The sequence below is a fragment of the Coregonus clupeaformis genome, chromosome 17, assembly GCF_020615455.1.
Source record: "Coregonus clupeaformis isolate EN_2021a chromosome 17, ASM2061545v1, whole genome shotgun sequence".
Classification (NCBI taxonomy): Eukaryota; Metazoa; Chordata; class Actinopteri; order Salmoniformes; family Salmonidae; genus Coregonus; species Coregonus clupeaformis.
The window spans coordinates 12,033,455-12,043,670 of NC_059208.1; positions in this window are offsets into that span (position 1 = coordinate 12,033,455).

The following is a 10,216-nucleotide window of genomic DNA, read 5'->3' on the forward strand; positions in this document are numbered from 1 at the left end:
TGAGTCTGTAATACCAACATGTTTCAAGCAGACCACCATAGTCCCTGTGCCCAAGGACACTAAGATAACCTGCCTAAATGACTACCGACCCATAGCACTCATGTCTGTAGCCATGAAGTGCTTTGAAAGGCTGGTCATGGCTCACATCAACACCATTATCCCAGAAACCCTAGACCCACTCCAATATGCATACCGCCCCAAGAGATCCACAGATGATGCAATCTCTATTGCACTCCACACTGCCCTTTTCCACCTGGACAAGAGGAACACCTACGTGAGAATGCTATTCATTGACTACAGCTCAGCGTTCAACACCATAGTGCCCTGAAAGCTCATCACTAAGCTAAGGACCCTGGGACTAAACACCTCCCTCTGCAACTGGATCCTGGACTTCCTGACGGGCCGCCCCCAGGTGGTAAGGGTAGGTAACAACACATCTGCCACGCTGATCCTCAACACGGGGTGCGTGCTCAGTCCCCTCCTGTACTCTCTGTTCACCCATGACTACATGGCCAGGCACGACTCCAACACCATCATTAAGTTTGCAGACGACACAACAGTGGTAGGCCTGATCACCGACAACGATGAGACAGCCTATAGGGAGGAGGTCAGAGTCCTGGCCGTGTGGTGCCAGGTTAACAACCTCTCCCTCAACATGATCAAGAAAAAGGAGATGATTGTGGTCTACAGGGAAAAAAAGAGGACTGAGCACGCCCCCATTCTCATCGATGGGGCTGTGGTGGAACAGGTTGAGAGCTTCAAGTTCCTTGGTGTCCACATCACCAACGAACTATCATTGGTCCAAACACCCCAAGGCAGTCGTGAAGAGGGCACGACAAAGCCTATTGCCCCTCAGGAGACTGAAAAGATTTGGCATGGGTCCTCAGATCCTCAAAACGTTATACAGCTGCACCTTCGAGAGCATCCTGACTGGTTGCATCACCGCCTGGTATGGCAACTGCTCGGCCTCCGACCGCAAGGCACTACAGAGGGTAGTGCGTACGGCCCAGTACATCACTTGGGTCAAGCTTCATGCCATCCAGGACCTCTATACCAGGCGGTGTCAGAGGAAGGCCCTAATAATTGGCAAAGACTCCAGTCACCCTAGTCATAGACTGTTCTCTCTGTTACCGCACGGCAAGCGGTACCGGAGCACCAAGTCTAGGTCCAAAAGGCTTCTCAACAGCTTCTAAACCCAAGCCATAAGACTCCTGAACAGCTAATCATGGCTACCCGGACTATTTGCACTGTCCCCACCCCATCCCCCTCTTTTACGCTGCTGCTACTCTGTTTATTATTTATGCATAGTCACGTTAACTCTACCCACATGTACATATTACCTCAATTACATCGACTAGCCGGTGCCCCCGCACATTGACTCTGCACCATTACCCCCCTGTATATAGCGTCCCTCCTGTTATTTTATTTTACTGCTGCTCTATAGTTATTTGCTTTTATTTTTTACTTAACACTTTTTCTATTTTACTTTTTTTTTAAACTTTTTTTTAATGCATTGATGGTTAAGGGCTTGTAAGTAAGCATTCACTGTAATGTCTACACCTGTTGTATTCGGCGCATGTGGCAAATACAATTTGATTTGATTTGGTACACAGAAGATAGCCCTATTTGGTAAAAGACCAAGTCCATATTATGGCAAGAACAGCTAAAATAAGCAAAGAGAATCAACAGTCCATCATTACTTTAAAACATGAAGGTCAGTCAATATGGAACATTTTAAGAACTTTGAAAGTTTCTTCAAGTGCAGTCGCTAAAACCATCAAGCGCTATGATGAAACTGGCTCTCATTAGGACCGCCACAGGAATGGAAGACACAGATTTACCTCTGCTGCAGAGGATAAGTTCATTAGAGTTACCAGCCTCAGAAATTGCAGCCCAAATAAATGCTCCACAGAGTTCAAGTAACAGACACATCTCAACATCAACTGTTCAGAGGAGACTGTGTGAATCAGTCCTTAATGGTCGAATTGCTGCAAAGAACCCACTACTAAAAGACACCAATAAGAAGAAGAGACTTGCTTGGGCCAAGAGCACGAGCAATGGACAATAGACCGGTGGAAATCTGTCCTTTGGTCTGATGAGTCCAGATTGGAGATTTTTGGTTCCAACCACCGTATCTTTGTGAGACGCAGAGTAGCTGAACGGATGATCTCTGCATGTGTGGCTCCCACTGTGAAGCTTGGAGGAGGAGGTGTTATGGTGTGGGGGTGCTTTGCTGGTGACACTGTCTGTGATTTATTTAGAATTCAAGGCACACTTAACCAGCATAGCTACCACAGCATTCTACAGCGATACGCCATCCCATCTTTGTTTGGGCTTAGTGGGACTATCATTTGTTTTTCAACAGGACACTGACCCAACACACCTCCAGTCTGTGTAAGGGCTATTTTACCAAGAAGGAGAGTAATGGAGTGCTGCATCAGATGACCTGGCCTCCACAATCCCCCGACCTCAACCCAATTGAGATGGTTTGGGATGAGTCGGACCACAGAGTGAAGGAAAAGCAGCCAACAAGTGCTCAGCATATGTGGGAACTCCTTCAAGACTGTTGGAAAAGCATTCCAGGTGAAGCTGGTTGAGAGAATGCCAAGAGTGTGCAAAGTTGTCATCAAGGCAAAGGGTGGCTATTTGAAGAATCTCAATTATGAAATATGTTTTGATTTGTTTAACACTTCTTTGGTTACTACATGATTCCATATGTGTTATTTCATAGTTTTGATGTCTTCACTAGTATTCTATAATGTAGAAAATAATAAAAATATAGAAAAACCCTTGAATGAGTAGGTGTGTCCAAACTTTTGACTGGAACTGTAGATACAGTTGAAGTCGGAAGTTTACATACACCTTAGCCAAATACATTTAAACTCAGTTTTTCACAATTCCTGACATTTAATCCTAGTAAAAATTCCCTGTCTTAGGTCAGCTACGATCACCACTTTATTTTAAGAATGTGAAATGTCAGAATAATAGTAGGGAGAATTATTTATTCACATTCCCAGTGGGTCAGAAGTTTACATACTGTCACGGTTTCGGCCGAGGCTGCTCCTCCTCCTGGTTCGAGCAGGCATCGGCGTTCGCCGTCCCCGGAGTACTAGCTGCCACCGTTGGATGTTTCGTGTGTGATTGCTTTTGTCTGTCATGCACACCTGTGTCTGTTTGTGTCTTGATTACCTGTCCTATTTAGTTTCCTGTTTTGTTTGAGTAGATTGTGTGTTGTTGTTCGCCTGTCGTTGTGCTGCGTGTTTTGTTTCTTGTTTACTGTTTTAGTGTTTTACGCATTGTGTGTAAATGCTCGCCTCTGTATATTTTCGAGGTAGTTTGTTTACTGTTTCCTTGTTGGATTTTTTGAGTAAACTTTGTTGGACTGAGCCTCGGTGTCCTGCGCCTGACTTCCACACCACATACACCTCACCTCATGACAGAACAACACACCGAAATGGAGTCAGCAGGAGCAGTGGCGGCACCCAGGTCGTTGGAGGAGAGGATAAACGACCAAGACACCATGATCCAGCGACTTGGGTCCGCCATGAATGAGGTGTCCAACATGCTGTGCCGGTTGATGACTAGGGAGGAGCCCACGCCGCACACCATCCCATCACCAACGGCCAGTCCTCCTCTCTCAGCACCGGAACCCAGTGGTATTCGGCTCTCGCTCCCGAGGGCATATGACGGTTCTGCAGCCGGGTGTCAGGGATTTCTGCTACAGGTGGAACTTTACCTGGCTACTATACACCCGGCGCCCTCGGGATACGAGAGCGTCTCCGCCCTCATCTCCTGTCTATCCGGCAAGGCGTTGGAATGGGCCAACGCCGAATGGAGGGGAATAGACGCCGCAACCATCACCTACGCGGAGTTCTCCCGCCGCTTCAGGACTGTCTTTGATCATCCACCTGAGGGTAAAGCGGCGGGAGAGCGTCTGTTCCACCTCCGACAGGAGAAGAGGAGCGCCCAGGAGTTCGCACTGGAGTTCCGGACACTAGCAGCGGATGCGGGGTGGAATGAGAGGGCCCTCATCGACCACTACAGGTGTAGTCTACGAGAGGACGTTCGCCGTGAGCTGGCCTGCAGGGACACCAACTTGTCATTTGACCAGTTGGTGGACATTTCCATCCGTCTAGACACCCTGCTGGCTACCCGCGGACGTCCCAGTGGGGGGTCGTCCATTCCGCCCTCCAGCACCTCCGATCCGATTCCTATGGAGATCGGGGGTGCTGGCGCTAGAGAGAGGAGGAGAGGGAACCCGAGGGGAGCCATCCCCTGCACCACCTGCGGTCGTGGAGGGCACACCGCGGCCAGGTGCTGGGAGGGTCTCTTGGGAGAGGTGACAACAGGCCACGCACTGGGGAGTCATTTCAGGTGAGCAGGCGCCCCACTTACCCAGAGCTTTCTGTTGGTCACATGAGTATTCCTGTGAGATTTCCACAGGTGGCACCTCATTCCCAGCATAAGGCGCTAGTAGATTCAGGCGCTGCTGGGAACTTTATTGATCGGGCATTTTGTAGTAGGTTAAGGATTCCCCTTCGGCCGGTAGAAACTCCATTTCCTGTCCACGCCTTAGACAGCCGGCCGTTGGGGTCGGGTCTGATCAGGGAGGTCACGGCACCACTGACGATGACAACGCAGGGGGTCACGAGGAGATCATTCAGTTTTATCTGATTGACTCTCCTGCGTACCCTGTGGTGTTGGGACTTCCCTGGTTAAGCACCCATGATCCTACCATAGCGTGGCAACAGAGGGCTCTTATGGAGTGGTCTTCCCAGTGTGTAGGGAGATGTCTAGGTGTTTCCTTAGGGGCGACCTCGGTAGAGAGTCCGAACCAAGTGCCCGCACTGCGCATTCCCCCTGAGTATGAGGATTTAGCACTGGCGTTTAGTAAATCGAGGGCAGCGCGGCTACCTCCTCATAGACAGGGGGACTGTGCGATAAATCTCCAAACAGGAGCGGCTCTGCCACGGAGTCATGTGTATCCCCTGTCTCAAGAGGAGACAGCGGCTATGGAGACGTACATAGCCGAGTCCTTGGCACAGGGATACATACGGCCTTCTACTTCCCCGGTCTCCTCGAGTTTCTTCTTTGTGAAGAAGAAGGATGGGGATTGCGCCCGTGTATTGACTACCGTAGTCTCAATCAGATCACAGTTAAATACAGCTACCCACTTCCACTGATTGCGACGATGACGGAGTCATTACGCGGCGCGCGCTTCTTCACAAAGTTAGATCTCAGGAGCGCGTATAATCTGGTGCGCATTAGGGGGGGGGATGAATGGAAGACAGCATTTAGCACAACCTCGGGTCATTACGAGTATCTCGTCATGCCATACGGGTTAATGAATGCTCCTTCAGTCTTCCAATCCTTCGTTGACGAGATTTTCCGGGACATGCATGGGCAGGGTGTAGTAGTTTACATCGACGACATTCTAGTGTACTCTGCTACACGAGCCGAGCATGTAGCCCAGGTGCGCCGAGTGTTGAGAAGACTGTTGGAGCATGACTTGTATGTCAAGGCAGAGAAATGCCTGTTCTTCCAGGAGTCCGTCTCCTTTTTGGGTTATCGGTTGTCCGCGTCTGGTGTGGAGATAGAGGTAGACCGGGTATCGGCCGTGCGTAATTGGCAAACTCCAACTACTGTAAAAGAGGTGCAGCGGTTCTTGGGTTTTGCTAATTACTACCGGAGGTTTATTCGGGGTTTTGGACAGGTTGCAGCTCCCATTACATCTCTACTAAAGGGGGGTCCGGTTCGTTTGCAGTGGTCGGCTGAGGCGGACAGGGCATTTGTTAAACTTAAGAACCTGTTCACCTCGGCTCCTGTGCTGGCGCACCCGGATCCCTCTTTACCCTTCCAAGTAGAGGTGGACGCGTCAGAGACCGGTATTGGGGCAGTCCTGTCACAACGGTCCGGCGCGCCACCTAAACTCCGCCCCTGTGCCTTCTACTCTAAGAAGCTCAGCTCGGCGGAGAGCAACTATGACGTTGGGGACAGGGAGCTGTTAGCCGTAGTCCAGGCTCTAAAGGTGTGGAGGCATTGGCTTGAGGGGGCTCAACACCCTTTCCTCATTCTGACAGATCACCGTAACCTGGAGTACATCCGGGCAGCTAGGAGATTGAACCCTCGTCAGGCTAGGTGGAACATGTTCCTAACCCGGTTTGTTTTCAAGATCACATACATCCCAGGGTCCCAGAATGCTAAGGCAGACGCCCTGTCCCGGCGGTATGACACAGAGGAGAGGTCCAACGAGCCTACTTCCATATTGCCGGAGTCTTGTTTGGTGGCTCCGGTGGTTTGGGAGGTCGATGCGAAATCGAGCGGGCACTGCGTACCAACCCTACTCCCCCCGAGTGTCCTGTGGGGCGGACGTACGTTCCGCTCGAGGTTCGTGATCGACTTATTTATTGGGCTCATACATCACCCTCCTCTGGACATCCAGGCATTGGCCGGACCGTGCACTGTCTTAGCATGAAATACTGGTGGCCAACGTTAGCTAGGGATGTGAGGGTTTATGTCTCCTCCTGCTCGGTGTGTGCCCAGTGTAAGGCGCCTAGACATTTGCCCAGGGGTAAGCTACATCCCCTGCCCGTTCCACAACGACCATGGTCCCACCTCTCGGTAGATTTCGTTACGATCTACCCCCCTCCCAGGGGAATACCACCATTTTGGTCGTTGTGGATCGGTTTTCTAAGGCCTGTCGTCTCCTTCCTATGCCGGGTCTCCCTTCTGCCCTACAAACCGCTGAGGCCCTGTTCACCCATGTGTTCCGGCACTATGGGGTCCCCGAGATATAGTGTCTGACCGAGGTCCCCAGTTCACCTCCAGAGTTTGGGGGCGTTTATGGAACGGTTGGGGGTCTCGGTGAGCCTTACCTCGGGGTACCATCCAGAGAGCAATGGGCAGGTGGAACGTGTCAACCAGGATGTGGGTAGGTTTTTGAGGTCCTATTGCCGGGACTGGCCGGAGGAGTGGTCTAGGTTCCTTCCCTGGGCAGAGATAGCCCAGAACTCTCTACGCCACTCCTCCACCAATTTAACACCTTTCCAGTGTATTCTAGGTTATCAGCCGGTCCTGGCACCTTGGCACGAGAGCCAGATCGAGGCCCCCTGCTGTGGACGAGTGGATTCGGCGCTCGGAGGAGACGTGGGACGCTGCCCATGTCCATCTGCAGCGTGCCATACGTCAACAAAAGGCGAGCGCCGATCGCCACCGCAGTGAGGGGCCGGTGTACGCACCGGGAGATCGAGTCTGGCTCTCGACTCGAAACCTGCCCCTCCGCCTGCCCTGCCGGAAGCTGGGTCGGCGGTTTGTGGGGCCCTTCAAAGTCCTGAGAAGATTGAACGAGGTGTGTTACAGGTTACAACTGCCTATAGAGTACAAAAATATTAACCCCTCGTTCCATGTGTCTCTTCTCAGGCCGGTGGTAGCTGGCCCACTCCAAGAAGTTGAGATAGGAGAGACCCCTCCGCCCCCTTTGGACATCGAGGGGGTCCCGGCGTACAGGGTCCGGACTATCTTGGACTCGAGGCGCCGGATGAGTGGTCTCCAGTATCTCGTGGAGTGGGAGGGGTACGGTCCGGAGGAACGGTGCTGGGTGCCCAGGAGGGACATTCTCGATCCATCCCTCCTGACGGAGTTCCACCGTGGGCATCCCACACGCCCGGGTCCGCGTCCTCCTGGCCGTCCCCGAGGCCGGGGTCGGCGCACGGCTGGAGCCGCGCGTCAAGGGGGGGGTACTGTCACGGTTTCGGCCGAGGCTGCTCCTCCTCCTGGTTCGAGCAGGCATCGGCGTTCGCCGTCCCCGGAGTACTAGCTGCCACCGTTGGATGTTTCGTGTGTGATTGCTTTTGTCTGTCATGCACACCTGTGTCTGTTTGTGTCTTGATTACCTGTCCTATTTAGTTTCCTGTTTTGTTTGAGTAGATTGTGTGTTGTTGTTCGCCTGTCGTTGTGCTGCGTGTTTTGTTTCTTGTTTACTGTTTTAGTGTTTTACGCATTGTGCGTAAATGCTCGCCTCTGTATATTTTCGAGGTAGTTTGTTTACTGTTTCCTTGTTGGATTTTTTGAGTAAACTTTGTTGGACTGAGCCTCGGTGTCCTGCGCCTGACTTCCACACCACATACACCTCACCTCATGACACATACACTCAATTAGTATTTGGTAGCATTGCCTTTAAATTGTTTAACTTGGGTCAAACGGTTCGGGTAGCCTTCCACAAGCTTCCCACAATAAGTTGGGTGAATTTTGGCCCATTCCTCCTGACAGAGCTGTTGTAACTGAGTCAGGTTTGTAGGCCTCCTTCGTCGCACACGCATTTTCAGTTCTGCCCACACATTTTCTATAGGATTGAGGTCAGGGCTTTGGGATGGCCACTCCAATAACTTGACTTTGTTGTCCTTAAGCCATTTTGCCAGAACTTTCGATGCTTGAGGTCATTGTCCATTTGGAAGACCCATTTGTGACCAAGCTTTAACTTCTTGACTGATGTCTTGAGATGTTGCTTCAATATATCCACATAATTTTCCTTCCTCATGATGCCATCTATTTTGTGAAGTGTACCAGTCCCTCCTGCAGCAATGCACCCCCACGGCATGATGCTGCCACCTCCGTGCTTCACGGTTGGGATGGTGTTTTTCGGATTGCAAGTACCCCCTTTTTCCTCCAAACATAACGATGGTCATTATGGCCAAACAGTTCTATTTTTGTTTCATCAGATCAGAGGACATTTCTCCAAAAAGTACGATCTTTGTCCCCATGTGCAGTTGCAAACCGTAGCCTGGCTTTTTTATGGCGGTTTTGGAGCAGTGGCTTCTTCCTTGCTGAGCGGCCTTTCAGATTATGTCAAGATAGGACCTATTTTACTGTGGATATAGATACCTTTGTACCTGTTTCCTCCAGCATCTTCACAAGGTCCTTTGCTGTTGTTCTGGGATTCATTTGCACTTTTCGCATCAAAGTACGTTCATCTCTAGGCGACAGAATGCGACTCATTCCTGAGCGGTATGACAGCTGCATGGTCCCATGGTGTTTATACTTGCGTACACCTCCAATTGAGTCAAATGATGTCAATTAGCCTATCGGAAGCTTCTAAAGCCATGACATCATTTTCTGGAATTTCCCAAGCTGTTTAAAGGCACAGTCAACCTAGTGTATGTAAACTTCTGACCCACTGGAATTGTGATACAGTGAATTATAAGTGAAATAATCTGTCTGTAAACAATTGTTGGAAAAATTACTTGTGTCATGCTCAAAGTAGATGTCCTAACCTACTTGCCTAAACTATAGTTTGTTAACAAGAAATTTGTGGAGTGGTTGAAAAATTAGTTTTAATGACTCCAACCTAAGTGTATGAAAACTTCAGACTTCAACTGTATATACACTACCATTCAAAATTTGGGGTCACTTAGAAATGTCCTTGTTTTCGAAAGAAAAGCAATTTTTTTGTCCATTAAAATAACATCAAATTGATCAGAAATACAGTGTAGACATTGTTAATGTTGTAAATGGCTATTGTAGCTGGAAACAGCTGATTTTCTATGGAATATCTACATAGACGTACAGAGGCCCATTATCAGCAACCATCAGTCCTTTGTTCCAATGGCACGTTGTGTTTGCTAATCCAAGTTTATCATTTTAAAAGGCTAATTGATCATTAGAAAAATATTTTGCAATTATGTTAGCAAGGCTAAAAATTGTTGTGCTGATTAAAGAAGCAATAAAACTGGCCTTCTTGAGACTAGTTGAGTATCTGGAGCATCAGCAATTTTGGGTTCGATTTCAAGCTCAAAATGGCCAGAAACAAAGAGAGAGAGAGAGAGTATGGAGAGAGAGAGAGAGAGAGAGTACAGAGAGAGAGAGAGAGAGAGAGTATGGAGAGAGAGAGCGAGAGAGAGAGTATGGAGAGAGAGAGTATGGAGAGAGAGAGAGAGAGAGTATGCAGAGTGAGAGAGAGTATGCAGAGAGAGCGAGAGAGAGTATGGAGAGCGCGAGAGAGAGTATGCAGAGAGAGAGAGAGAGAGTATGGAGAGAGCGAGAAGGATGGAGAGAGAGAGAAGGATGGAGAGAGAGATGGATGGAAGGAAGGAATAGAAAGTCGGAGAAGAGTGTTCATGACAGCTGTCGTAGGTTTGACATAACCCTGACGTAGGAGTGTCGTAAGTGTGACATAGATTAAACTTGTAGGACCTGATTGGCCGCGGCGCCCTCGTAGCAT